The sequence below is a fragment of the Aulonocara sp. 'chitande type north' Nkhata Bay genome, linkage group LG23, assembly GCF_057382095.1.
Source record: "Aulonocara sp. 'chitande type north' Nkhata Bay isolate Kocher_YH1m ecotype deep benthic linkage group LG23, A_spYH_male_GT1.1, whole genome shotgun sequence".
Taxonomy (NCBI): Eukaryota; Metazoa; Chordata; class Actinopteri; order Cichliformes; family Cichlidae; genus Aulonocara; species Aulonocara sp. 'chitande type north' Nkhata Bay.
Genome location: NC_141365.1, coordinates 17,473,537 through 17,500,618, shown reverse-complemented (window position 1 = coordinate 17,500,618; position 27,082 = coordinate 17,473,537). Strand labels below are relative to the sequence as shown.

The 27,082-nt window shown below is 40.2% G+C and overlaps 1 protein-coding gene across 1 annotated transcript in view; it reads left to right on the top strand.

Moving 5' to 3' along the window:
• The window catches only part of naaladl2 (N-acetylated alpha-linked acidic dipeptidase like 2), a 546,561-nt gene that overhangs the window by 482,354 nt on the left and 37,125 nt on the right, over positions 1-27,082 (top strand). The gene's annotated exons all lie outside the window — the stretch shown is intronic.

The following is a 27,082-nucleotide window of genomic DNA, read 5'->3' as shown; positions in this document are numbered from 1 at the left end:
AACATAATCCAACTCTGTTTCAATGGCATCAAGAATCACCACTAGATGAACACATAGCAAAACAGCTCAAGGCTCCTTTATTGCAAAAATACTACTGTACTTCTGCTATTTTGTTATTACCTTCTTGTTTTTCACCTTTTGCTGCTCTCTCCTGACTGTTTTCTACTTTTTTTCATGTTATCCTAGTGGCTACTGTATCACTATCTTTTCTAGCATGCTCTCTCTGAGCGGTGCTGAAGATGCAGGAGATAAAAAATTGATCGGCATTACCATTTAATCAATATACGGACATGAAAATGTGATGCGGCCGTTCTCGGGGTGCTGTTGATAGAGGTGAGTTAGATGTTTGAAAAGAAGGGAAATGCCTCAGAGAGCCGAAGATACAGTGATGCCGAGCTATCAGCTGTATATGTTAAGTCAATGTGTGTGTGTGCGTGTGTGTGCGCGCGCTGTCATTTAAAATAAAGTATTTCTTTTTTTTTTTTCTTTTTTAAAAGTATTTCTACTGGGAGTAAAAAAGAGGAGATATCTGGCTTCGATGATTGGCAGGCGGGGGAGAGGTGAGGTTTCATTGTGTTTGCTGGGTATTAAAGATGAATGCGGGAGAGATCTATCTCCCTAGAGACCCGATCTATGTGCATGGATTGTGTGTTTGGGTGGGTAGCTGCTTGTCCTCTTACGGCTTCCATAGCTGTCATATCCCATCACAGCCCATCAAATCAACTGAAAGCTGGGCTGACAGAACTGTTTAATATACAAACTCACAAAGGTAGGAAATAGAAGAGACAATAAGACATCCGCACAACACCTTTCCATCAGTTGTACCTATTTCTACTTTGATTAAGCAGTCTCCATGATAAATAAGCACATCAAAAACAAAAAAGATAATATATATGTATAAACATTGAGAAGGAAAACCAGGAGGAGTAAAAAAAAAAAAGGACATATGTCATTATTCATTACAGTGTGATCCACATTTCTTCTTCAGAAAGCAGTTGGTTGTGCAACTCAGTTTCAAGGCAGCACATAAAGTATCCACATATTTTTTTGAAATCTGTGTAGGTGGCCTTTGGTTGCATGTGTCAGCTTTTTCATTGGCAGGCAGCTTGCTTTGTTCAGGCTTTTATTTCCATTAAGCAGGGGTCCAATTGCAGACCAAAGACCCCTTAAAGGGGAGAAACCTTTAAAAGGACCTCCTGTTACCCCAAGCACATTACAAATATAAGAGAATACCTGTTAGAGTACACACTGTGGTTTTTAAAACCACTCTTTCAAAACATTTATGTAAGATTTGTAGTTCACAGCTCTAGTTTTTCCTCTCTGTTTACAATGGAAATAGCTCGCCTGAGATGTGTGCCTGTCACTGCACAGTTATAGCTGACAGGCAGACTCATTTTCCATAGGCAAACATGTCCTGTTATGCATTTGGCTGACACCAGCACATCCAGTGATGTTGACTAATGTGTATTGTCCCCAAAAAAAAAGAAAAAAAGGCTTTCTGTTTCTGCACAATATACATATATTGCATGCTATATATGCTAGCAGGCAGGGCATAAATGGAATTCTATTACCAGGTGGCCAGCATAGTATACAGACACATCTGTGCCAAGTATGGGCTGGAAGTCCCGCAGTGAAAATGGGAGACGCCCCCTAGGGTGGTGGAGAGTGACCGAGCTAAGATCCTCTGGGACTTCCAGATACAGATAGACAAAATGGTGATGGCTAACCAACCGGACATAGTAGTGGTGGACAAGCTGAGGAAGATGGCTGTTGTGATAGATGTGTCAAGGTTTGCAAGGGAAGGACATGTGGAGATTAGAGGGGTGGCCCCAAGCGCAGAAAAACAGAGAGATAGGCAGAGGTTTAACTGAAGGCGAGCCTTTATTTGTGGCTGTACGAAAACACAACAAAACAACTAGCGAAGAAAAACTGAAAAAACACAACCTAAACTGGGAGACGCTAAACATGACACCTGAAACATTGAACAAGAAAACCTAAAACCGGGAAACACGGGTAGAGGAACGCAGGGGGTAAACCACAGGGGGTGATATGCAGGTGAACCGACAAAGGGACAAAGAAAAACACACACTATAGATACAGAGGGCAACAAGGGACAACGTAAGAGGAAGGAGACTCAGCTGAACCTAATCAGATGAGACCAGACGGGAGGAAGCAAAACAGAATACACTGACACAGGACATGGGACTGTCAAAGTAAAACAGGAAATACACAAACAGAGAAACCAGGACACTAGACATAACACAAGGGAGGCACAGTAACAAGACCTAAGGGCTAGAAAAATAACTAAAGTACTAAAGAAATAACAAAGGGAACTAGAAATACACAAGACAAAATCATGAAGAACCACTAAATAACAGAACCTTAAATAATCAAAAACATTAACACGGACTCACCAGAATCCGGACCATGACAAGATGTAACGATACAGACAGCAACATCAGGAAGAAGGAACACAAGAAGCTGGAGAAATATGTGGAGGGTGAAGGTAACAGTGGTCCCAGTGGTAATCGGAGCGCTCGGTGCAGTGACTCCCAAGCTAGGCGAGTGGCTCCAGCAGATCCCAGTAATAACATCCAAGATCCCTGTCCAGAAGAGCGCAGTCCTAGGAACAGCAAAGATACTGTGCAGGACCCTCAAGCTCCCAGAATTAGAAGAATTATAATTTAAGAAAGAAATAGCGGCTCCACAGTATAGTGGTTTAGACATTCATCTTAAAAGTGAAAGATCCCTGGTTTGGTCCCATTGAAAGATACAAACCATTTGAGGATTACGTGAGGCAGGGTATCCAATGTAAAGATCTGCAAAATCAAAGATGTGGAGCAACCCCTTGTGTATAAGGGAACAGCTAAAAGTACAACATTGTTTAAGTGAAGACAAACCTTCAAGTTAACGAAGACTTAGACAGTCTGGCAGAAAGACTGCTAAGACTTTAAATCTGACTATAAACTATAGATAGGATTGAATAATTTTTCCACCAGCATATGAGATAGTTAGTTTTAGTTTTCAAATAGTTTACTGAGCAGTCAGCATCATGATACTGACTTACTGATAGAGATTTCAGCAACAATGTCTTAATGAGGCAAAGTAATCATTTCTACTGCCTCAAGGCTGCAAATTTTTCATTCTTCGCCAACCACCTTGCTTCTTACAACACCTGGCGGCGCATTGCAGAGGAAAGGTGTTTGGCCTGCATAGTGTTTTTATGTCGAAAATCATCTAGAAGCCGTTTCTTTGTCTGACTTCCTGCCCTGCTCATCTGTTCTGTCCAGCATGACACAGCTTCTGTCAAAAGTAGGTGTGAAGTGAACAGAGCCATTTCTGAGACGCCTCTGCTGGCAGAATCACAAGTACCGTCAAGTAAAGCTACACTCAACTCTGGTGGCCGTGTCATTGCCAGAAAATGATGCATCCAGCCATCCACTATGTTTCTCAGAAATAAAATCTAGTGTAAAGGATTAAGTACCGCAAAGGTGTTTTCAATTCATACTACAGCATTGTGCAGTGTGCATAAAAGCCATCTTTATAAGTCAGTATAGTTAGGAGCATGAAGGATAAAGACTTTAGATGGCAGTTACATATATAATACAGTAAAGGTGTGATCAGGATGCTGAGATGAATACACAAAGTAAAAGGCACATATTTCCACCAATAGTTCCTTCGTTGTTATTGAATGATTTATTCCCTACAAATGATCAACCAATAAAGATTGCAAAGAGAAAACCATGGGAGGTAGTAAAAGGTTTAAGTTGCTAAAGTATTTCCCAGTGGCCATTGTTCATGAATAGGGATGGGTATTGATAAGATTTTCACGATTCCATTTTCGATTCTGTTTAACGATTCGATTCTTTATCGATTCTCTTATCGAGTCTTTTTAAAAAGGAGAACACTAAGGTCGATTAGCTTAGAACTTTGTTTTATATCTTCTCTTTGAACAAGATAGAAATTTAGGAGTAACATGGCCTTACAAACCCAACAGTGAGATCTTAAGAGATCCACAGCCTACGGCTCTTCAATGGGGTGTCACAGGGTCCCCAGGAAAAAAAATTGTAAATGTAAAATAATAAAATAAATATTCTTCTGTAGCAATTACACAAGAATATCCAGTAATGTTCCTGCCTACAATTAAACACATTCACTTACCGAAAATCGGGGTATCTGCTGTGGCAAATGGGTGCAAGCCTTTGGCCACAAACTTAGTCACTGCTCGGTGACATTCGTCTATCCTGGCCTGAAAGGAGACGCTACCGGTAGACTGCAGCGAGAACTGCCAGCATCTGAGCCTCTCTCATCATGGTCACCTAAATGCAATGCAGAGTAATGGCAGGTTTGTAATAAGGCAGATCGCGCTAACATAATATGCACTGTTAGTAGATTATTTACCTGCCGCATTAACGGGAGAGGAAGTGCAAATGTTACTGCTGCTGCTGGGTTGAGATTCACGAGTCCGGAGCGGAATTAAAAACACAACATTCATTTAAGGTTATCGCGTGTTTTGTGAGCAAATGCTTTTGCATATTCGTAGTGTTTCCTCCCTTAAATGAAATATCTACTTTTCAAGTATTGCAAGTTGCCCTGTTGTCATCCGTTCTCATAAAGTATAACCAAACTTTTGAGTGTTTGAGCCGCCATGTTTCCTGCCAGGTAAATGGCGCTCCGCAACGTGGTCACGTCATTTGGGGCGACTGGAATTGATAAGGGAATCGTTTGCAAAAATGGCAAACAATTCCAAGGAATTGAAACAGTGGGAACCGGTTCTCAACAAGAACCGGGTTTCGATACCCATCCCTCTTCATGAAGCCACCATCAGGCAAACACTGAACAACAAAGAATCCTGTTCGTTTGTACCTAGCTAAGAGTCATGAGGACAAGCCAAAGCCTGTTGGCTGATCAAATACTTATGCAAATGCACCACCAAGACTTCTGCTTAAGTTTCATAGAGTGAAGCATTCTACAGGGAGTGCAGAATTATTAGGCAAGTTGTATTTTTGAGGAATAATTTTATTATTGAACAACAACCATGTTCTCAATGAACCCAAAAAAACTCATTAATATCAAAGCTGAATGTTTTTGGAAGTAGTTTTTAGTTTGTTTTTAGTTTTAGCTATTTTAGGGGGATATCTGTGTGTGCAGGTGACTATTACTGTGCATAATTATTAGGCAACTTAACAAAAAACAAATATATACCCATTTCAATGATTTATTTTTACCAGTGAAACCAATATAACATCTCCACATTCACAAATATACATTTCTGACATTCAAAAACAAAACAAAAACAAATCAGCGACCAATATAGCCACCTTTCTTTGCAAGGACACTCAAAAGCCTGCCATCCATGGATTCTGTCAGTGTTTGGATCTGTTCACCATCAACATTGCGTGCAGCAGCAACCACAGCCTCCCAGACACTGTTCAGAGAGGTGTACTGTTTTCCCTCCTTGTAAATCTGACATTTGATGATGGACCACAGGTTTGTCAATGGGGTTCAGATCAGGTGAACAAGGAGGCCATGTCATTAGTTTTCTTCTTTTATACCCTTTCTTGCCAGCCACGCTGTGGAGTACTTGGACGCGTGTGATGGAGCATTGTCCTGCATGAAAATCATGTTTTTCTTGAAGGATGCAGACTTCTTCCTGTACCACTGCTTGAAGAAGGTGTCTTCCAGAAACTGGCAGTAGGACTGGGAGTTGAGCTTGACTCCATCCTCAACCCGAAAAGGCCCCACAAGCTCATCTTTGATGATACCAGCCCAAACCAGTACTCCACCTCCACCTTGCTGGCGTCTGAGTCGGACTGGAGCTCTCTGCCCTTTACCAATCCAGCCACGGGCCCATCCATCTGGCCCATCAAGACTCACTCTCATTTCATCAGTCCATAAAACCTTAGAAAAACCAGTCTTGAGATATTTCTTGGCCCAGTCTTGACGTTTCAGCTTGTGTGTCTTGTTCAGTGGTGGTTGTCTTTCAGCCTTTCTTACCTTGGCCATGTCTCTGAGTATTGCACACCTTGTGCTTTTGGGCACTCCAGTGATGTTGCAGCTCTGAAATATGGCCAAACTGGTGGCAAGTGGCATCTTGGCAGCTGCACGCTTGACTTTTCTCAGTTCATGGGCAGTTATTTTGCGCCTTGGTTTTTCCACACGCTTCTTGCGACCCTGTTGACTATTTTGAATGAAACGCTTGATTGTTCGATGATCACGCTTCAGAAGCTTTGCAATTTTGAGACTGCTGCATCCCTCTGCAAGATATCTCACTATTTTTGACTTTTCTGAGCCTGTCAAGTCCTTCTTTTGACCCATTTTGCCAAAGGAAAGGACGTTGCCTAATAATTATGCACACCTGATATAGGGTGTTGATGTCATTGGACCACACCCCTTCTCATTACAGAGATGCACATCACCTAATATGCTTAATTGGTAGTAGGCTTTCGAGCCTATACAGCTTGGAGTAAGACAACATGCATGAAGAGGATGATGTGGACACAATACTCATTTGCCTAATAATTCTGCACTCCCTGTAGCTATACAACCAGATGTACTTGTATGCAGTCCTCCAAAAAACCAACAGCACATACCGTGACAGTGATGACAATGCATAAATCAAATGCAGATTGGTTGAAAAATGTGCTGGAATTAAACGTTAAGACAAAGTGGAGTTCATGACAAAGGGAGAAGCAAAAGAATACATAAAAGATCCAAAACACAACCTGAGAAACACAGACAGTGGCTGCAGTGGGCAGTTTTCATTGCTTTTGTCACTCAGTTTCATTTCATTGCAAAGAAACTCTGCTGGCTGAAAGACCAAGACCGACAATAGCACAGAGAAGCCCACATATTTTTTGCTCTGCCCCCTGGTTACAGTACACAGCTATAACTTGTAGACAACAGTCTACAAAGCTGTGCACATCCTCTGTGTAGGACCAGCCCACAAACATCTTGGTCCTTTCAAACTTAGTTTTCCAAGAAGGGCATGGCACTTAGAACATAAGTGACCAGTACCAGATCTGGTAGGATAAGTGTACCCCACCATGGTGTACCGGTACCGGTCAGTGAGTCATTTGGGCTACGTTCACACTGCAGGTCTTAATGTTCAATTCCGATTTTTTGATCAAATCCGATTTTTTTGTCTGCTTGTTCACACTACAAATAAAATGTGACAGCAAACGCGCTCTAGTGTGAACCCTCAAAGCGGCCCGCATGCACAAAATAAGACGTCACACACAACGCGCTCTGTTTAGACCCAGACCAAACAGTATTGTTTGACTGATGGCCTTAATATAAAGACTTGTTTCGGACTTTACGTTGGCCTAATAATTATCCTTATTGCTGTTTTAGAGAGGAGCGATGCTTCAAAGGATAGTTGCAGATTTCTGTCTGAATCTGCAGATTATACAGTACAAATAAAATGTTCGCGTTTCTCCAACTTTGTCTTCCCAACAGTTTCACTGGATGGCCAGGAAGCGTTCACGATGTCTTTTTGGGCGCTTCTGCTGATAATTGGCGTCTGTCTTGAGTCAGTGACGTAAAAGACGGTTTTAATGTGACGTGACCATTCAAACAGCAGTTGCTTTCTAAAACATCGGATATGTATCGGATTCAGTACCACATACGAAAGTGACCCAGGTCGGATTTGAAAATATCGGATTTGTACTGTTCACGCTGTCATACCATAATTGAATATGGATTGCATAGGGTCAAAAAAGTCGGATTTGATGCGCTTTCACATGTAGTGTGAACGTAGCCTTGGTTCCGGGCCACGACAGTTGAGGCTTGGGTGTGAAATGTATGGTTTTCAGGGTTTTTCTCATTTTTTATCTTTTTTTAAATTTTTATTTTAATTTTATTTTTTTACGTTTTATCATCAACTCTGTCTCCCTTGGCCTTTCCCCATGTGTTATGAATAAATCTTCTCTTTTTTTGGTACCAGTACTGGTTTTATTTTGTTGTATTTATCCGCAACACCTTAACCCTTTAAAACCGGTCAGAGCGGCCACGCTCCGTTTTGCGTAACTATTTTTAAATCCCGGTAGCACTGCAACCACGTAAGCAAGCGCAATATTTTTTTTTGCATATGAAACCGGAGGAGTTGTACTTACATCTTATGCCATCAGCTTGTCCTCGGTCACAGTTTCCTTCCACATAAAGCTTTGCAAAAACTGCATAAAAAGCACTTGCAGCAACAAAAACATAATATTCCAGAAACACGCTTTGTCGATCCGATCAGCTGTTCGTAACACTTCCTACGTCCATCAGTGCGAACTATCGCATGTCCGCCATTACCTGCCCGAAACCGGAAGTGACGTCATTTTTGCAGAAATGTAGTTTTTTACCATCAAGGCCTCATGAGCTTATACTGGTGTTTTTAAAAGTTATCTTTGATTTTATGACTTTCTGTGTCGTTTCTGGGATGCTTAGGACTCATATTGCACTGCTGGAAATAGTTTATTTTGATGCACATGCTGTTTTTTTGCAATTTTTTGCAATATTTTTGTTTTTCCTGCAGTGTATAGAAATTGGTGTATTTCAAAAATAAAACTATGAAGACACTCAAAATAAATTTCCTGGAATCCTGGTAGGAAACTATTTTGTGCAACTTTTTTGTATTTACAGTTTTGAGGGATAAGCCTCTTAAATTTCTCTAACTAGAAATATATGTTAAAAAAACAAAAACGATTTTCTATTTTTTTGTAGTTTATTGCACTTTTTTGCAATTTATGTGGTTACTGTGCACTTAATGCATACATATTATTAAAATTTAGGCTATAATGGTTGTATTGATGTATAGCAACTTGAAATGCTCCCAAAAAATGGCACTACAGCATGTAAAAATATAATATAAGCTCTGGCGGACTTGGTTCTATGGTAGGTCTTAAAGGGTTAAAGGCCGGTCTGTGAAAATATTGTCGGACATAAACCGGTCCGTGGTGCAAAAAAGGTTGGGGACCACTGGTGTACAGGATTACTAACAAGCTACCATAACTGTACAGTTGCAGTTATTGCTAAACACATGGATCTCACCAGATACTGAATGCAAAGGTTCTTATACTCACAGACGGGGAATGTTGGATCATTTGTCGTTTTAGGCCATAGTGATACAGAATTATACAGAAAATTCTACGGTGGTCACATGAATGGTTGTAAATAGATGAATGAGGCAAGTTGTATAAAGCACTTTGAGTGCTGACATAGAGTAGAAAAGTGTTATATAAGAACTGGTCTATTTATCACATACTTTTCCCTGCAAATGTATTTCTTAGTTTTTTGGGGGGCGGGGGGACGCACTTTAATTAAGACCACGTAAACTGTAAGTTACCCGTGCTACAATAAGATGGTTGAGGTAGCAGTCATGTGTTAGTGCTGACAAGTGTTAATTCCAAGAATTATGTAGAGCAAATTATGTAGAGCAAATGATCCACCAGGGACACAAAGAGGACTTTTGCTGTGTGTGTTCTCATCACTTCAAATCTGGGACAGTCTCCTAAAAACCTGCCACATTCTTCACTTCCTTTTGCAATGCACACTTCAATTGACTCTGCACAGCTCTTTGAGTTAGCAGGAGCACCATATGTTGTCTGAGAGCACAAAGAGCATTTGATTCTTTTAATGGCGCCCCCATCTACTCTCTTCTCTGTTCCTTTCCCTTTTCCTCCAACTCTTTTTTCCTCACATCTTCACATAACTTCATCATTCTTTCCACCCTTCATTCTACTTGTATCATTTCTGTTTCCATCATCAATTCCTGCCCTGTCCTTCTAAACTCTGTTTCTCATGATTCCTGACTTGATTACAGGAAGTCTCCTACCACTGCAGCTGCAGGTGATACAGTATATAGGACACAGAATTATTCTGAGGTCTGGATTTTATACTCTATAGATTTTCATATTTCCCAGGTATTAGCATACCTTTCATCTGATCCTGTCAGTTTGTGCGATGGCCGTGTGGACAACAGATGCACTTGTCTGAACGGTATAACACGAGGACGTGTAAGGATTCTACCTAGGTTGATGTATTCTGAAAGACCTGCTATTGTTTTGCTGACACTCACATCAAAGCCCCGCTGAGACAAGCTTTTATACAAACACAGCAATATGGAACCACTTGCCCTGGAAGCTGTGCAGTGAGCTTCAAGGTTGAGTAACTTACTCAAGGGCACTAGATCAGCCAGTTTGAGCATGTACCCACAAAACTGCCGTGTAATATAATTTGCACATTGCAAATGTCACCCTCTGAACCTCTGTGTGTATGGAATTGTTTGCACATTCTTGTGCAGACATCACGTGTAGATGAGCTCAAAGTTTTTAATTATTTTGATGTTGCTTTATTAAGTTGTGATATTTACATCACTATTTAAACGCCACAACTAGCTGGTGCATTTAAAAACACAGCAACAGTTTTTTGGTGGTTCTTGCTATTCATCTCATCAACTAACATCTGAGATGACCAGCCAGTCAATGTCCATGCCTCCAGGAGAGAACAGTCTGAACTCAGCACCCATCTGACTATGTTACTTCTTGCTCAGTGTCTGTAAAAATCACACCAAACGAACCTAAAATGAATCCAGTTTAGGGAAAAACCAAGAAAAGCAATCAATAAATATGTCTTTGTTATGTCTTATGCTAAAGCATCTAGTAGACCTCGTGGTGCTGACAGATAAATTCCAACTTTCCTAGTATTTCCTAGTACTTTACTGCTGCACTTACTAGTCATACACAAAGAATGTACTGATATTGTACAAAGTTGAAGTAAAATTATGCTAAAACACTTGCTACTGAGCCTGAGCCCCAGAGTCAGTTGCACCTGACCTGCATAAACCATGACAGATGAGGGTGATCCAGGAATTATCTACTGCAGTTGTTCTCACCACTGATGAATGAGCCCCCAGGGCTACGGAGACAGGAGAGGAGCTAATTATCCAATCACTAATGAAATTACTATAAAACATTTAACACCAGCACTTTAAATATGTGAAATGTAAATTGCTCAAATTACAAAATGAATGCAGCTAGAAAACAGAAACATATCTTTATTGGCATGCACATTGTTTTTTCCCCATCTTATTATAGTAAATGGTTTAATATACAGTACTGTGCAAAAGTCTTGAGTCTCCCCTCTTTTCTTTATATTTTGCTTCCAATGAGTCAGATGTTTTTTGTCATTTTTGAAAGTGGACTTGAACGATAGTTCTCTAATCTTTCTGGAGATTTTTCTTTTGACTTTTTTGACTTCTGCTTTTTGGAAACAGAAAGAAAAGACCTATGTATCCCACATAATAACTGGACTGTGGTATGAGGTCTTATGGATCGATGAATTCCAAAAAGTTTTGGTTCAAATTATCATCAGTATATACGGAGGTTGTAGGGGAAAAGTTATGACAGTGAGTGTCTACAGCCATCTATAAATCATTGCCATTGTAAAAGCCTACATTAATACAAAAACATCCATCCATCCATCCATTCGCTTCCGCTTATCCTTTTCAGGGTCGCGGGGGGCGCTGGAGCCTATCCCAGCTGTCATAGGGCGAAAGGCAGGGTACACCCTGGACAGGTCGCCAGTCTGTCGCAGGGCTAACACATAGGGACAGATAACCATTCACACTCACATTCACTCGCACATTCACACCTAGTGACACTTTAGATTAATCAATTAACCTATCCCCACAAGCTGCATGTCTTTGGACGGTGGGAGGAAGCCGGAGTACCCGGAGAGAACCCACGCAAACACGGGGAGAACATGCAAACTCCACACAGAAAGACCCCGGCCTGATGATGGAATTGAACTCAGGACCTTCTTGCTGTGCGGCAACAGTGCTAACCACCGTGCCACCGTGCTGCCCTCTAAAAAAACATACAGTGGAATACTATTTGTATGGAATGATATCACAGAGCCTGGACATCAACATTATTTAGGTAATGTGGGATCATCTTGACAGAGAACGTAACCAGAATCCAAAGAAGAGCGTTGAATGTCCTGAAGACTACTTTTAAAAAATGATTTAAAAAAAGGCTTGCCTAAGACAGTTTGATGAATAAAGGAGGTCATACTAAATATTGACTGTCAGGCTTGATAATATTGTACAAATCTCAATTTTAACTTATGTACTCTATGTACTGTAAATTGCTTGACTTACAAAAATATAAAGAAATGAAGGGTGACTGCAGTACTGCAGGTTAATTGGCTATTTTAAGTGTCACAGTGCTTACCTAATTTGACAGTCATAGAACCTCTTGCTCTGTCCATGCTAACAGGATAGTTACTCATGCATCTGAGGCATTGTTGCAGTGGTTATCGCTTCCAACATGGACCCTAGATTTCCTGTGTGAGGTGTCCCATTTTCTGCAAAAGCAGATGGTGAAAAGATCTTTTGATATTTGTATTGACATTAATACAGCAAGATTACATGAGTGGCACGGTTCGCTGAGGTAACAATGTGGTGCAATTTTCATGTCTATGAATGAGACACGGACGTGAAAATTGCACATGCTTCTTTTCCTTATTCTGTCTAAATTGAATTTATAATGAAATTAAATCAAACACTCAAATACTAATGTCTGTTATCAACGGCAAACTCGATGTAGAAAGAGCTGGCAGACGCAAAGACAGTATCTTTAATCCACGCGCCATATTTGTCGAATGGCAAGGCGTTTCAGTTTAGAATGACCCTTGTAAAGTGCTTGGTGCTTTGTCAGTCACACTTATGTAGCTTGCTCTGATGTTTACATGATTCCCCTTTAAATCCATATCAACAAATGGGTGATATGCAGTTCACTGCGTGCAGATGAAGTGCTCTTTAGATGACTGGAAAACTGCAGTTTCTGCTTGTTTGATCAATAACACAAATGTAAACAGTAAATCTTACCCTCAGAAAAAAGCTGTCACTAACTGCAGGAACACACCTACTCACAGTGCACGCTCCCGTGCTCTGTAATAAGCACATGCTACACGGCAATCTGTCAGTCTCCGCCTGTCTATATTTGCCTGCGCTGGGTTTTGACCTCTCATGAAGCAAAAACACACACACACACCTACACGAGCAAACACAGACACACGCACACAAAGATACAACCATCTGCTTCTGTAATGAGCATGGCTGAATGCCGTCATTTGCAGTATCAATCTTCCAGGCTACATATGTCATGCAACGCCATACAGAGACAGGAGGCATGGGGGCGAGCTTTTATGATCGCCAAAGTGTGAATTAATTAGCACTATGTCTGGGGTTCTTATTCACTTCTCCCCAATATGTCACGCTCTATGATCTAACAAGGCCTCGAGCAGATAAAAAGCACAAGCTGGAGCAAAGTCACTCTCTGGCACATCCTTAAATTGTCCTCCAGTACATGAGCGGAGCCCGAAAAGGAGGCGCTGTGGAGGAAATGAGTTTCTTCTCTGACTTCTTTCTTTTTTCTTTTTTTTTTCCTCCATTCAATGACATGGAGATAAAAGCAAACAGAGCCCCGCATCTTTTGTAGTTTCTTGCACTAACAGCTTTGTGTTTGTTTTCCTTTCACCATTATCTAAAGATGATGATGATTATCACGTCTAATAGCTCTGACAGGTTAAATGCTTTCAGATCCATCTGTATTTCACCTTCACTGATGTCGCAGTCACTTGTGAGTAATGGGGATTTAACTCTGTGTTTATCCAATAAAGCTTTGCCAATTATGTGTGCTCATAATTGCTTGTCTTTGGGAGAAAGATTTTTTGCTTTGATTTTGTGTGGTGTCAGTAATATGGGCATGCACATGCACACGCACACACACACAATGTGTGCAGAAAGAAATACTGCCGATGGGATCATCTGTTATTAAAGCTCAGACTCGTTGAAGCAGGGAAAAGATGTCTTCCAGAAACCAGCTCACTGCATGTTATGTGTCTGTAAATATTAGTCCTGGCACTGGCTATGGGTGCTGACTGTGTATGAGTTCTTGCATGAACAGCACTGTGTGTGACTTTTTTGTATTAATGAGTGTGGAGGCTGAGCAGTCATGTCAGAAATCACCTGGCAACTGTGCCTAGGAACACCATAAATTGCAGCAAAGAATTTTTTGTGCACAAAAAATATTCCAAATTTGCTAAAGGCAAGAATTACCTAAGTGTTTGGTCTCATTTAGATAATTAGTAAGTCAAGGAAGTGAAGGCAACTCACATCTATTATTTATATAGTTAAAAGATTTATTTTCGTAAACTGAACAAATCCTAACACTCCGCACATCATCATCATAACACTCGGGTAGGATTAACACATCACAACTTTAAAGAAGAAATAAATTTATTATAAAGAAGGAGCAGGAATAATTAAAAAAAAAAAATCACCTGCAAAAGCACCACCCCTGAGAAATCGGACCCACCCTGTCTGAGTGGGTGGGTCCAACTTGGGTTACTTTCTATGTACTTAATCTTCAAGCTGTAACTTAATCTTTTCAGAACCAAATCTCCCCCAAACATAACATATATCTATCTTATATTTACTCATAGTTATGATAAGCCACCATGTTGACTCTTTCTGGAAAAAGAGGGACTCCATGGTGTAGTCTATGTGCTACTCAGCCCACCCATTCCTTTACTTGCCCACAATCAGATCTGTTGTGTGTGGCGTGCTGTCAGCTTTGGACTAGGACTGCAGGCGCGGACTTTGATAGCTGCAGACACCACACACACCCGTGGTATCTGACATACTATTTCCCAGTCTGCTAGAAGGACGCACGAGTCTTTTTGCCTGAAAATACAATCAAAGTAATGTAAAATGGAACTCCCTCATAGTGATAGTTTAAAGAAATACTTAATTATAGCTATTGTTAATACACCAAAGAGCAACAGAAGGTACAGTTAGTTCATTTATTCTGGCATCCATAAGGACAAAAAGTTTCTCTTTCAGGCTTGTTCTTTAGAAAGTCATCGTAATTCAAGCTGAGGGCTTCTACTAGAATTATTTCTTTCCTTGTTACAAGAGTTTTTGTACCCTGCCTACCCTTCTCTGGCAAGTCTAATTACTCATTTTGTTATTTTTCTACAAACACACTTGAACCTTGAACACTGAGAGTTGATGAAAGCTCTCCTCTGGCACATAAGTGCGATTTCCTCTTGGCCTGGAGGCAGCAGACGGCTCATTGTCACAAGAGCAGCATAGCTGCCAGCTGAACCCCAGTTCAACTCGAGTCCACAGCTTGTTTGTTTTTTAATCCCTATGCTGTGTTGCCCTGAGTTGACTTCACCCCGGCTGTGATCACCATCTTACATTTTTTCACAATATCTTACTTTTTTTGTTTTTCTGAGTGGGAGAAAAAGCAGAGATATCATTACTGACAGAGGATGGAAGGAGGCTTTCTGGAAGCATAGCAGCTAACCATAAGGTTACATACTACGCACTTTGAAAAAGACTTGATTAAAAAAAATCTCCATGTTAGCTTTGCTCTTTTCCAATAAATGTTTGTTTTTAAGACAATAAATCATGTCTCCCATTTCAGTCCCGCTGTCAGAAATTATGAGGAAAATTCCTGCAGAATGACAACTAAAAGGATTCAGCGCTATAATTACACCGAGCACTCATCTCTCCCTCTGTGTCATCTTTGTGAAAGCTTGACATATGCCACTTCATCAGATGTACGGCATGCTGGCAAAACAGCTTGAATTTGCTGATGAAGCAAAGCTCTTCTGTCCATCAGTTTGGTTGAGACTGAAATATCTTAACAACTAGTGAATGGAAACTAGTTTTTGGTAACTAATTGAGATTTTCACCAGAGTTTTATTAATAATAATAATGGATTGGATTTATATAGCGCTTTTCAAGGCACCCAAAGCGCTTTACAATACCACTATTCATTCACTCTTGCATTCACACACTGGTGGAGGCAAGCTACGGTTGTAGCCACAGCTGTCCTGGGGCAGACTGACAGAAGTGAGGCTGCCATATCGTGCCATCGGCCCCTCTGGCCAACACCAGTAGGCGGTAGGGTAAAGTGTCTTGCCCAAGGACACAACGACCAGGACAGAGAGGCCGGGAATCGAACCGGCAACCTTCCGGTTACAGATATGCTTCCTAACCCCCTGAGCCATGGTCGCCCCATTTATTTATTTATTTAAGGAGCCTAGAAAGAAAGCAACTGGACTTCTTTAAGTTTTGCGAAAACCTGTTAGGCTTTTTTTCCAAGCTATGACCTGGATGACCAACAAAATCAGTGTTAAAATGACGTTAATGCCATAACCGCATTAACGCGGCAAATCTCCATTAGCAAGTTAGCGCGGATCGCCCCGTGCGTGGGGCTTTACTGCACTAACGCATTAACAAGCTAACCGCACTAACAAGCTAACTGCGCTAATGCATTGACGCCGTGCAGCCCCACATCAAGCCCCAAGTTTTGACCATAAGACGCTTGTTGTCATCATCACGCTACATGCTCCGCTCCCTGTTGAATTGTTGAAATCACTTCAGTGTAACAAACTGTAGTGATCAAAAGGCTGCATCTTACCCGGCCTGCTTTTGCTATCAATGTTAGAGACAGTTCTGATTCTCCAGTAATTTCAGTAATGTTCAATTTGTACTGTTAAACACACATAACGTCAGTGTACAGTGTCACATAAAAGTCGGCTGCCAGTTCCACAGCCAGCCAATGTTATGAAGGATTAAGCCCCATGGCACATTGGTAATTGAGGGTTGGTCACCGGTGGACAGCTAAGGATCTGTTGGCATAGTAATCCCTCTGAAAGTTTGTATTTACCACCTCGTTACATTTCTTTCACACTTTTCTCTCATCTTTATCGGCCTTAAAAGCTTGACTTAGGCTGCTTCACATCTCTAATGGGTGTTGTGGAGCAGGGAAATTATTTTACTGCTATTGGTAAATAATCATCATTATTACTATTGCATTAATAATATAATCTGCAGCATTGATATTGCATTCAGATGTTTAAACAGTGTGTGTCTTTCAGAAAGACTAAGTTGCAGTTGACAGGAAGTTGCAGGCTTTGCAGAACTGAAACCGAAAGTTATTCTGAGGAGCAGGTTAGATGAGGCTATTTGAATTATTAGGTTAGTCAAATTGTCTGTTATACTTTTATATTCTTTTATTAAGCTTTTAGTAGAGGTTCTTGATTAAAACATTTATTCAACATAGTACAGTAGTTTCAGTTAGGTTATTACACATAAGGATGAGCCTCTGGTCTGGTAAAAGGTCAGAAGTGCAACGGGTGAGATGAGAGAGCATGTAAGGTCAACACATACACACACACACACATTAGTTAGACTCATTTATAGGTGGAAGTTTAATCATGTTTTGCTTGGGATTGCAAAAGAGCAGTTTGTCGCAGAACTGCTGCTGAGGTGTCAAGATGACAAGCGAGCATCCGGCAGTGACAGGATGTACCGGCCATGAAGATAGAAGACAATGTTCTTTTAAACTGTGTTAAAAGTCATTGTGGTTTTGATTTGACATAAGTATATATTCTGTCTGTGACGTATGAAGGGGCATCATTAATTCAAACCCTGATGCTATAAAAATCCGTGTATGCTTTGATTAAGTTGAAGATCAATCCCTGTCTGCGTACAGACTGGTCTTCCCACGCGTGTATTCATTAAAATCAATTGTTTGACCAAGATCTTCTGGACCAATGGTTGTTTGTACTCTCCTTCCTCAATATGTAACCTTAACATTTGGGGGCTTCGTCCGGTGGTTGAGGAGGGAGAGAATTGGAGGTGTAGACGGTGAAATTCGGTGGTCCGTTGTGGTCAGACAGGCAGGCGTAACCCGGCAACCAAACTGAGGGGACAGGCGCCTTTATAAAAGAGGTAGGCACAGGCCTGTTGATTTTATCCTGATTTTTGCCTGTGGTCTCCAGATACCACACTGGTAGTCTCCTCCTGTTTGGACACCCCTTAAGTCTATCCTCACTGATCTTGTTAAAATTTGAGTCCAACCTTGTTCCTAAGAACATGCTGACATAATGATTTTTCAGTTTGGAGTTGTGGTGGTTACATGTGCTGAACACATTCTCCCAACCTGGATTATTTTTTTCTTTGTGGCAGAAAATGTCTTCCTAACTAGAGAATAGAATATTATGCGTCCTCAGGCAAGCTCAGTGAGTACCAGCAGGAGAGGAGACATTTACCTATGTGGAATTATTTTAGAGTGGCACTTTATCACTTTAGAAGCTACGCATGTATACAATAATGTTTGTTTATCCACTTGAGCACAGTTTGAATAGAGAAACTGAGCATCACTCCTTCTACTGTACTTTAACATGCTGCATCTATCATGTGCTGCTGTTACATAACTTAACTACATAGTTTATGGTTTATTCATGGGGCCTATTTTAGCCCAGAGAACTGGGCGTCCTGAATCAGAGGAGAATCTCTCCATCTCTCCACATGCCCCGGGGGGAAAACAGGCAGGCAGGCGAGTAAGATTGTAGACTTGGGCAGAATTACCACTTCACTGAATGAGAAAGAGAAAATGATATTCGTCACCTGCTCTGCCTCTTCCCTCTGCCCATCTGACCATCATCGTTTTATTTTCCCACCAGCCTCATCTGTGTATGTGTGCCTGTGGGGACGTGCGCGTGTATAACCGCGTCAGAGGCAACGCTGCAACTCTGGATGTCTGCATGCATGTATTTATGTAGCCCGACAAATGATGCTACCAATCTGGACAGGACAGGAGTTGGCTGAGAGGATGTGTCGGCTGTGCATCATTGAGGATTCAGCAGCTTCTCCTGTGTATATGTGAGAGAGGGGGGGAAAGAAATGTACGTAGCATGTCACAGCAGAGCCCTCTGCTGTTTGAAGCATCAGCCTCAACTCATCACGTCCTCTGTTCTGGTTTCAAACGTTTGCTGTACAAGAATCTGCATATAAACGTCTCTTTCACTGCAATTTTCAATCTGTGTCTTATTTTCAAAAACCTATATTAACTGGATATTTCTGAAGGTTACATTTGTAAATATAGGGTGAACGTGACAGTGTTTCATGTTGCACTCTTTATCTACAGCAGAATTCTGAAATGTTCTAATGATGTTAATCATGCTTTTCAATGTAGCCTCACAGCAAGGAGGTTGCTAGCTTTGAATCGTGCCAGCTGGTGGCCTTCTGTGTGGAGTTTGCATGTTCTTCCCATGCTCGTGTGGGTTCTCTCCAGGTGCTTCAGCTTTGCCTCATTCGTGGGTTATGTCCACTGTAGAACTGGTTATTCTAAATTGGCCGTAGGTGTGAATGTTAGCTTGGATGATTGTCTGTCTCTCTGTGTTGACTCTGCAGTAGACTGGTGACCTGTACACGTGCCAAATCATAAATGTGGATCCATCCACTGTGGCGACCCGGTGAGAATAAGCAGCTGAAAGATACTTGGCTGTAAGCACAAATGTGGGCAAACAGCTTGTTCACTGGCTCAAATACCCACTCCTCGTTGCTACTGAATAAAGTAGTATAGACACAGACAGAGACTTGGACTGACCTGGTGCTCATCGGGCTGCACTAGTGTCAATCCAAAATGGGAAAAAAAATCACCAAAAAAAACACCAGTTTGGCAAAAATGAAGACAATGATCATACCTGTGGTTGAAGAGAATGCTAGGCAGCATGCATAGAAAAATGTAAAAAATAATATCTATATCCTAAAATGGAAAAATCAATTAACCAAAAAATACAAACACACTAATATTTAAAAACATGGGATTTGTGTGCATCACTACACAGCTTGTGAATTATTTGTTATTTTGCTGCTTGATGTACACGTGTAATAATTAGTGAGTATCTCCCTTGTTATCCCTTACATAGACTACATGCTTGAATTCTTCTTTTTTTGTAGCTGTTCATATGAGATCACAACAGAAAAGACAGAAGTCCTTATTCAACAAAAAGATCACGCAGAATTGAGAAGAAAGAATTATAAAAACACAGTAATTGTGAGTTTATCTAAAAAGAACAGGAAGTTGCACTTGTGGCATGTAATATATTTATACGCAGAGATCATTTTGGCAAAGGTCAATTGTGTGGCTGATATTTTTCATAATGTCAGCATATTAAAAATGTATGTAACAACATGTTCCAGCCAAACAAATGTTAAAGTGACATTTCAGATCGGTATCCTGTGTTTATCTGTTTGTTTGTGTAGTATAGCTCATGTTGACTCACATGGACGGATCCATAGAAGGGTCAGGATTTCAGATTTATCTCTGGTATTTTATGGATTTATGTTTTATCGCTACATTATCCAAGAAAGCAAAGCTGATATGGTGAAACAAGTAGGTGGTTGTTCCTTGGAATCAAACGAATGCGTGGTGCAAGATGCAGGAAATGTGTTTCAAATGTTTTCTTTTTTTCCCCTATTTTTCACCAGACCCCACTGTTAATGAATCTTTTCAAGTTACGCATCCATTATTGAAAATAGCCAGACACATGTGGAACGTGTGTACCCCATTAGTGCCCCGCTGAGCTAATGAAGGCCCCAGTTTTTTGTTTTTTTGCTTTTAACTAAAAATCCATTTTTATAATATCTGAAGATATTGTGAAAATGTATCTCACTCCAATTAGTATTCTTAGTCAACTTGTTCTCATCTCAGGATATCAACGTTGATATTTTGTCAGAAGCTGCAGGCGTCACTGAGATAAACACTTCAAACATGTGATAAACACTGTCCTTTGGTGTGGGTGCTTTTATTCACCAACTAAGGCAATTTTGGACATGAGAAGAGCTGATGTTAGGCTTTAAAAACAACTTTATGAAATGGCTGTGGTTCGAGTTAAAGTATATTTCAGCATTGTCATGACCACTGTTGAGTTAAACACGTTCCAACAAATGACTATATAAACTTTTCTAAATTCAATAATCACATAAAATTACTAATCAAACATCTATATTGCAGTTAGTGCGAGTTATTGGGAATAAATGATCAAACATGTCCTTTTCCTGCACAGAGTGAGTGGATATAATTACCTGAGGCACTCTACCCACTGAATTAATTTGATAATTACTGAGAAGTGAGTACCTGCCTACACCTGCTTAGAAACCATGCTCTGTCTTGCACGTGTACTACTAATGCTACTTTTTGGTGCTGTTGTACTTTTTTTTTTTTTTTTCACCTGAGGTTTACTTGAGGGCTCCCTCAGATCTCGAAGGTCATTTTGGGTCATGTGTCCAGTTAACTGTCAGGAAGAACTGGCTTTGGTCAGTTAAAAAGCTTTTCTTTCTTCTATCTTGGGTAAATAGAGATTGTGACGGCAAGCGAGGCGTGTTTCATCCGCCAAACGCTACTTAGGAGGCTGCGGTTGATTTCATTAAAATCTCAAAGGTCAGGTCAGGAAAGGAAATGAAGGGAAGATGATAGAAAAAGAGGTGAAAAAAAGGGAACGTGAGAAGAGATGCTCAGACTAGTTTGTTCAATCTTCCACTCCAGTCGAGCTGTCAGCTTTCTTTAGCTTGTCTTTTGCTTTCTGTTATGTTACAGCCTCTTTTCTGCCCGTCTTCCTCCATCATTATCTCTTGCCATCTTTCTCTCCCCTTTCCCTTTTTCTCTCTCGCCTAAGCCTTAGAAAGAGACCATCCAGAAATAAGGCCATAAATAAGAAATCAACGGCCTTTTCTGTCCCACCACATTACAGGCTTTTGATGTATGCTTTCTGCAGTAGTATTACTCACCAGCTTCAAATCAATGCTCTAATCTTTCCCTCTGCCAGATTGATTTCAGTGGCAGTGACAACAGCGCAGAGAGGTGCAGTACACTGTAAGCCATTTTCAAAATACTAGCAAATGAGTTAGATGCCAGAGATCACACAGGCAAAAATGCATTATGTAGAGAAGGGAGACAAATAAATGGGAAAGCCCTTAACCACTACAATGAGAATGCCTCTGTTCCTGTTACTTTTACTGGCATGCTTTGGGTCCACTTGTCTTTTTAGAGGAAGGGATCACTATAAAACAACTGAAATTCATTTTGAGTGACCACCTTCTCCTAAGATGAAACATTTTTATCCTTATGATAGTGATCACCTCCAGGATGGCACTGCCCCCATCCATAAGGCAGCGAGGGGTCGTTACTTGTTTGAAGATTATGTAAAGCTAATGCAGTGGCTTTGTTGGGGGAAAACTCTGTAAAAGACCCAGGAGAAATAAAGACACAATGAGACAAAGTTACTTTCTTTATCAAACGTGTACACGGGTGAGCTGCCAAGAACAACTCACAACGTGTACAGAGGCTGGGCACTTTTTATAGGAAAGACAGTGAGAACAGGATAAGAAAATACAAAACAGATAAAATAAACAACTCCATATGTGGCGCTAGTCTCGTCAGCAGAGAGCTGGGAGAAAGCTGTGAGAGATAAAACAATCTAAAACAATATGTCCCAGAAACAAGATGTCTTTGCTGGGAAAGTCTAAAAAGATAATTCTAAACGAATCTAACCATAGGCAAAGGGCAGACAAAAGGCATCTTTGTACATTTAAAAGAAGGTAAAGAAACATAGAATCATTTTTCCTGTAACAGGCTTCTAGATATAAACTAGTCTAAACATGTATGGAAGATTTTGGACCAGCGTTTAGACTGTGTTCTCCACCTTCATTGTTGTGATGGCAACTGTGTAATCACTGTTTGTTAATGTGTGGATAATAAATCCACGTCCTTGAAGCTGGTGGGGAAAATCAGCAGACTACTTCAGCAGCGTAATCAGTTGACTCCAAAAGAGGAAATATCTCTAAGAAGAGTTGTTCCTTTCCTTCAGTGGAGATCCAGAGACTTACAGAGTCAATGTCAGGCAAGCTTTTCTGGTAATTGCCCAACATCTAATCAAGACACTTAGTGGCGTTTTTATTTAATTTGTCGTATTTTCTGTATGTGTATTTCCAGTTTAGTTTATCAGAACCACAGTTTAAAATGGTTTAAATCCGAGTTGTTTAAAAACAAATACAAAGATATTAAGTTATGCATTTTTAGCTGCCTGCTAAGTGTTGAGTGAAGGACACTTTGCAAGCTTATTACGTCAGCAGCGTGATGTCGACTTTTGTTGCTCAAAACTAAGTGAAAGTTAATGTATATTTGTGTGACCTGAGACTGAGAAGCAAGACTTGCAACATTTATTTACTTATTTTAATACATTGATCATGAATAACCTGAAGATTTAACTGTGTTTTTGCTCACTTTACAGGAGAAAAGACTTACCTCCACTATGTAATCTTGTGTCTGTATTCAATTGAAATCAGTGGTTTTTATTTTTTACAGTGATACCTTTCAGCCATTCTTTTTTACAGGAAGACTCAAAAAATAGACTTAACTGTAAAGTGGAAATCATCCGTTTTAAATAAAGTGAAAAACATATTAGCTTACATTATAAGCATGAGAGATGCTCATGTGAGCTTGTGGTCCACTACCACCCTTACATGATTTGGGTTTTTCCAACAATTCCATTAAGATGGCAAACATTCAGATGAAAGTCAAATACTGATGTTAACAAGTTACACAAGGGATGTGTGAATGAGAGAGCTGTAGTTTCTGGCAGTCTGCCCTTCCTCCTCAATCCAGTCTTAGCCAAGCTGACCTCCAACACATTCAACCTGTGAGGGCCCGGAGAGGGCGTGTTCACACTTGCATGAGTGATGTGTGCCTCTGAGCGGATGAACCTGGTAGTGAGGTTATCATCCAAGCGTCTGCTCAACTGGAGTCAGACTTGAGGCTCACTGGCCAGAAATGAAACAGGTCAACTGGAACACACAGACACACACAAACAGGGAGAGAGAGACGTATTGCATACTGACCTTTACTTATCTATTCTTTTTCTACATTTTACAAGCGGCAACTTTATTTTCAAAGCACATTTCAGACAATAATATATAATAATATATATTTATCACACACACACACAGATATATGTATACATACATGCCGCCTTTGTGCTGCGAGTTCTTCATACTCCTGAAGCATCTCCGGTCATAAGCTCTCTCTTAGTCAAAAATATACTTTTAGACTGGTTTGATAAACTCCCGACACTAAAAGGGTGCATACATTCGTGTTCTGTTGGCATTACTAAGTACCAGCCGCTACCAGTTTGGGCCATCTGTTGATTTCAGAAGGAGCCGTCATTGTATTCTGCTCAAAAATTGGAAACAAGAAAACTTTGCAGCTTTTACTCACAAATAACTGGGGAAAAAAACAAATGAATCATTTTCAGTTTCTTTCTGTTAAAACTTTTTAGATCTTCACTGGTGCTTAATGCCTCCAAGAATTAGTCATATGCAGTCTTGTGCACACAAATGCTTTTGACTTTTCTGCTCTTACATGACATCAACTAAACTTGCAAAGCAAATATAGTTTCCATTGGCAGTGCAGGTGGTTACTGAGTTTTTGCCACTTCAGTTTTTCCCATACTAGAGATGCTCAGCTGGCTTTGCAAGATTACCCACTTGAAGTCTTTGACATGTTTCTGATCATTTCTGAACTTTTTCTTTTTTTTGCTCTTGTTGCATTATTAACTTGCTAAACGAGGCTTTATTCCGTGAAGTGGTTGAAATGAATGCTAAGTTAGGTGGTGCAGTTCAAAGTTTCACCTGCATGAATGCACGCAACACTTCTCCAAGGATCACAGAGCCTTATAAAGGTGCCATTAAAAGATGATAATCAATGATACTGAGTTCATCTGTTTTGGCTGAGAGACATAAAATAATCTACAGTAAGATTCTGGTGCTAATTTGAAATTCTTTAATAATATGGTAATCAAACATCCACGATGTGATTCCACCTGGAACGGTAGCACTCCGTGCCGTCCACTCACTTAGTTTTTTTGTTACATCTCTCCAGTAAACACAGAAAAATTAAAGCAGGTTTGAAAAAGGTTGGTGCCTTTTTTAGTTTTCCACCAAAAAGAAAGGTGAAAAAAAAGAGGAACAGACCGCGTTCTCTATCTGGCATCTTAATGTGCGAATGAACATGGCTCAGATTAAATCTTTCTTGTGATGTCTTTGGCTGATAAAAGTGATTCTAGTTACGACGTGTCACTGTGAAATACAAAATAGGATGTACTTGGGTTTACTTTCTGTGGGAAGAATATAGTCTAGGTGGAGAGTAAGAGTCGATATATCCATAATCACAGCTGTGATGTTATACCAAGTAATTGGTTAGCTCACTGTGATGTTATACACCCAATAAAAAACAAGTGGAAGCCATGCCAAGTCCTCTACCTGTGAAGAGAGTGGCTGAATCAGTGGCAGTGATCTGTTTGCATCAAGATGACAGACACTTCAGTGTGAGAGCAGAGCCAGACAGACACTCTCTGTAATTTGGATGATGCTTCTCAGTATGGGGTGCCAGAACAAGCGGGAATCTCCATAAATGCTTGCTCACATTGCAGCCAGAGGTGTCCCAATTATTTATTTTCCCTCACAAGACAGCTGTTATCTAATCAGTATGAAAAGCACAATGTTGCATAGAGTGTCAGATTTTTAATTTACAATCTGGACCACCAGGTTATTGGGTGCAGAATCAGATCTGTGGCTGGCAATAGCTTAAAGGACAAGACATGATCTGACTCATTGAAATTTTACATCCTCCTCAGCACCAATTACATTCTACACACATAACCGAAAGGTGTTAAAAATCTGATGTTAAAATGTTGGCGTGAAAGTGAAGGTGATTCATTTCTTTCATTTAAGCTTCATTGTTTTTGATTTTGTGTTGTTGCTGAATGTGGATTATACTCTTAAAGGCACTGAAAGAGCAAAAACATGTTGCAATTTTCCAGCTGGATAGGACTATGATGTATACCAAATCCTAGAAGAAAGCAACCAACCTGAAAAGAGGTTACCTTTTTTGAATGTTATCAGTAACATACATTCCACCAGAAGGTGACTTACTGCTAAGTTGCTGTGAACACATTCAGTGGTGGCTGTTGAAAAGTGTTTCTAGGTTTAAGTGCCAACAGAAGCAGACAGTAAGAGTTAGAAGAGATAGTCAACTGGATCAATGGAAGTTGACATTGAACTGTAACAGTTCAAAGTTTGCAATACATGCAATACATTATTTGGGCTCTATTGTATGGAAGGCTGTTTCCGCCACTAAAAAAAAAAAAAAAAAGTATCCATAACATGAAATTTGAACTTATTAACTCAAAATTTCAAGAAAAGTACCTTGAAATTTTGACTTACTTTTCTCAAAATTTCGAGTTAGCTCTGCCAATCAGTAATCTACATGAATGACGTCATTTCCTTGTTACCCGGAAGCTGAAGCCCTCAGCTACAAATGCTACAGCTAAGCTACCAGTATTACAGCCATGAATGCACAAATTGCACAAATTGCTGAGTATTTTCAGCGTGGCTTCACAAATGATGAAATCTTTGTGTTATTAGCTGAATCACATGGCATTACTATCAGCCAACGTACTCTCGAAAGCGCCAATTTGTTGTGATCCAGTTTTAAATGCACATTCATCTGCACCATATCCTTCTGGGTAACAAGAAAATGATATCATTCACGTAGATTACTGACTAGCAGAGCTAACTCGAAATTTCGAGAAAGAGAACTCGAAATTTCGAGTTATGGATACTTTTTTTTTTAGTGGCAGAAATGGGCTTCCATACTATTTAGCTGAGTTTGCTAGCTTACAATAACATTTGGAAACCAAATTTTTCACATAGGTTTTCACATAACCATTAGATGGCTACATTATCTGTGCCACTCTGTGTTCATCAGTGATTATAAGTAGATAATAATGGCCCCTGAAGCTGCTCAAACGTAGAGGAGCTTCCTATTAGCAATATGCATGGGACTGATACAAAGTGACAAGTCATTAAGTGAGCTTTTTTTTTAGTGATGACAGTCACAAGGACTTCAGCCAACCAACCACCCATTACAAATCTGTAATCTCTCATTTAAAATTCATTTGACAAGAGAACTTTGACAGGAAAACATAAAGTAAAGAAAAACCCAATCAACTGGCAATCATAATCTGACAGAAGAATTACTTAGTAAAAGGTGTAGCACACATGTAAGCCTTATGACTGGCACAGTAGAAAGCCTAACTGGCCCACTACTGTTTTAGTTCTTTTTTTGGTTTTTTTGTTTGTTTTGTTTTGGGTTTTTTTAATTGAGAAAAT